The sequence below is a fragment of the Triticum dicoccoides genome, chromosome 6B, assembly GCF_002162155.2.
Source record: "Triticum dicoccoides isolate Atlit2015 ecotype Zavitan chromosome 6B, WEW_v2.0, whole genome shotgun sequence".
Taxonomy (NCBI): Eukaryota; Viridiplantae; Streptophyta; class Magnoliopsida; order Poales; family Poaceae; genus Triticum; species Triticum dicoccoides.
Genome location: NC_041391.1, coordinates 412545552 through 412549098, shown reverse-complemented (window position 1 = coordinate 412549098; position 3547 = coordinate 412545552). Strand labels below are relative to the sequence as shown.

Genomic DNA, 3547 nt, shown 5'->3' with positions numbered 1-3547 from the left:
CGACGCCTCCACCTTCGTCTGCTTCTGCGGCCTGGGCGGCGCGGCCGCGGCCGCGCCGGGGGCGGCGGGCCGGGACTCGAGGCCCATGAGGCGCGCGACGACGCCGGGAGGGGCGGCACCAGCTTTGCCATCGGCTCCAGCGGCCGCGCTCGGCGCGTGACGAGGAAGCTGCGGGGCCGACGGAGAGGACGGCGGCGGCGGCGCGAGCCTGCGGAGCGAGGAGCTGCGGGCGGCCGAGGGGAGCAGGCGGCGCGGGTTGAATTAGGCAAACGGCAGGGGCTTTTGTGCAAAACTGCGTGCGCTGACCGGCCCAGCCAATTGGCGCACTGTGATTGGCCTGGGACTAAAACATCACATGAGATGCAAGTTGAGGTATGGCTTGATCAAGTTTTGCAAGTTTGGGACTAGATCATCACATCCTGTGCAAGTTAGGGTACCTGGGTGCTATTACCTCAAAAGAAAATAGAGCTGTTTAAAGAACGGAGTTAAGTACCGCCGTTATGTGACAGCTCGTCGGCGGGGGCCCACACGCGACGGGGAGCGTACGTGTCCCGTGACCGTACCTAACGGATAAGATGGCCGGACAGCTGGCCCCACCTGAAGCGGATCAGGATCCAATAAACTGACGATACCTTTTTTTAATTCTTTATTATTATATCATATCACGTCTCTCCCGTCCCGTCTCGGTGGGGATTAGCTTCTGCGTGAAGATCAACTACAACTAATTAAGCATGGTGAGAAGGTGAGCTGACTGAGGCAGTGAGGCAGCTGTGGATGTGGTTGTGTGAGTACAAGGATGGAGTGATTGCGATAGAGTTTGACATGCCTGGCGCCTTGTGATTTTGTATTCTATTTCTGGGTGTAACAGTGCTAGCAAGCTATCAACTGGTGTACTATATGGTTTGAAACTTTGGATAATAAGAATTTTGCGTTCAAAATTCCCTGTAGAAAGAAGAATTTAACATTACGGCAATGATAAATCCCGAACGTTCGGATTTTAAGCATGGCAACCTGAACTTTTTTATGGCAACTTTAGGTCACGTGAGGTTGGTAAACATTGGAATTTTCTGGGAAAAAAATGAACTGGAACAAAGTTGCCATGTCTTAACAACTAAAATTGCCACCTCGCGTCAATTAAAGTTGTCATGTAAAAACGTTCGGGATGAAATGCTTAATCCGAACATTTAGATTTTATCGGGGTCCTAACATTAATAGTGGCACTCCCTCTCTTTCGTGTGTTTATGGAGTTTTTTTACCACATGATGTTATACAGGTTTTTTACCACGTATAACTGAAATATTTTTCACAGGGTCTTCCTTCTTTCTACTTCCTCCATTCCACAATATATTGCGCCCTGCGTTTTTCAAGAACTAAGTTTGACCAGAAATTTAACCAATGAGACCGATTGCGGCGGGAGCAAAGAATGTACCACTAAATTCGTATTTTTGATAATAATCAGTGGTACAATTTTTGCTCCCACCACAGTCGGTCTTGTTGACTAAATTTATGATCAAACTTAAATTTCGGAAAATGTGAGCGCACTATATTATGGAATGGAGGGAGTATTGAGGAATGAAAATAGTATGGATTGGAGGGAGTACTGAGGAATGGAAATAGTATGTCTGTTCGTGAAAGAGAAACAAGTTCGAAACACTAGCAGGAAACACGCTCTAAGAGCAACTCCAACGAGCGACCCATTTCGTTCGCAGGCGGCCTAAAGTGCCGACCCAAACGGACGCGCGTTTGCTTTTCGTTCGCGGGCGACCCATTCCCGGCTCATTTTTGAGCCGGATTTGCGTCGGCGCAGACACGCGACGGACGCGCGCGCGCCTACTCCTTTCCCCGAGCCCGCCGGTCGGTGGCAGCAAGCATCATCCCACCCCCCCATTTTCCCCAAAACACTCCTGCCCGCACGCGCTCCCGCCCCACACCCGCCATGGAAGACGACCTCGACCTCATCGCCGCCGCTGGCCTCGCCTCCCTCGCCTCGTCCGGCATGAAGACCGCCCTCTTCGGCAAAGGCAAGCCTCGTGCCCCGCGCAAGACCGCCGCGACCAAGCCAAAGAAGGCGCTGACGCCCGAACAGTGGGCGGCGGAGTCGGCCCAGAGGAAAAGTCGGAGGCACGTCGCGGACGCAAAGGGTGAAGCCGTCGCAGCTGCCGCCGTCGCCGTCGCCGCGCAGCAGGAGGTCACCAACGCCCGCGTGGTGGCGACAACGAGGGAGGCGCTCTATATGCTAGGGTTAAACCCTAGGCAGCACAGCCTTGTATGTCGGCGCTGGCATGGTGCCGACATGATCTATAGCCGCGGGCCTTTTTTAAAACTTGAGTGCGGACATGAAAATTGGTCGGCGCGTTGGGTGCACTGCCGACCCAAATGCAAAACAGGGCGGACGCCGGCCGGCCGGCCGGCCCAAACGGACATAAAGCGAACAAATGCGCTGTCCGTTTGGGTCGCCCCGTTGGAGTTGCTCCAAGAGCATGGTTAATAGTATAGCCAATTGCTGGCTATAAGTCATTGCCATGTCATCTATAGTCCATCTTATAGTCAATATGTACAATAGTTGATTAGAAGAGTGTACTACTTTTTTATTATATGATCCACCTTTCACTATCACAGAGTGCCTAGGAGCACGTGCTAGAGCTGGCTCTTCACCAAGAGCCCGCTTACCTTCTCTCTTCTCTTTTCTTTCCTCCAATTAAGTAAGAATATACTAGTTTATTTCTTATAACCAGTTGACTCAGCTCTATTGTACTTACTCTAGAGTGCTTGCACTCGAAACACGTGCTATGCGACAAAAACCTGCTAGCAACTACCATTATTATAGGCCGTATGAAACGATAATAGGGAAAAGCAAAATAGAAGTAGCAACCAAGCTCCATCAACATTGTCGCAAGCACCGCACCCAACTACACAGGAGCTAGCTCTACGACCTTCTATGACAACCGCTTCAATGTGTCACAGTCCACTTTCTTGTGCAAACATGTCCAATACGAGGTCAACGAACAAGCATAGAACACCACTTTCAAAGGATGAGCACATGTCATGGTGATAAAAAGATAACCTTGTTTCGCAAAATCCATAAAATCTAACAAACAACCAACAATGACAATGCCACGTCCACGGGGCATAGCAACGGAGGGAAGAGTCGGCCGAGAGGCCACATGGTGGCCCACGACTATCCCAGAACGCATCATCGGTGTGGAGTACAAGATAAGGAGTTTGCGCATATTAGGCGCAACCGCCTTATATTAATTAGATCATAATTGATTCGGACTAATGTAGCCCAACCTCGTCCCCCAACATATAAGGAAAGGCAGCCCCCCTCCTCGGCTCCTATCGGTACGACATCATTGCTATTCAAATTTGTCCCACTGAAATTTTGTAGGTGGTTATTGAAGGATACATCCAAGGAATTGGTTCGATGGGCTTCCGCATAACCAGTTGGAAGTACAGATTTATGCATAAATTATCTCCTTTCTCCAAATGGCTCAACTCCGACAAGAGATGGCAACTTCCGCTCAAGAGCCCGGATAGTGCTTATCTA

At 50.5% G+C, this 3547-nt stretch overlaps 1 protein-coding gene across 1 annotated transcript in view; it reads left to right on the top strand.

Annotated features, from left to right (window-relative positions):
- LOC119326569 (FCS-Like Zinc finger 3-like) overlaps positions 1 to 706 on the top strand; it is a 2946-nt gene extending 2240 nt beyond the window's left edge. Inside the window, exon 3 of the mRNA XM_037600200.1 lies at positions 467 to 706. The gene's annotated coding sequence lies outside the window, so the exon portion shown is untranslated. The remainder of the gene's footprint in view (positions 1 to 466) is intronic.
- The last annotated feature ends 2841 nt before the right edge of the window (positions 707 to 3547 follow it).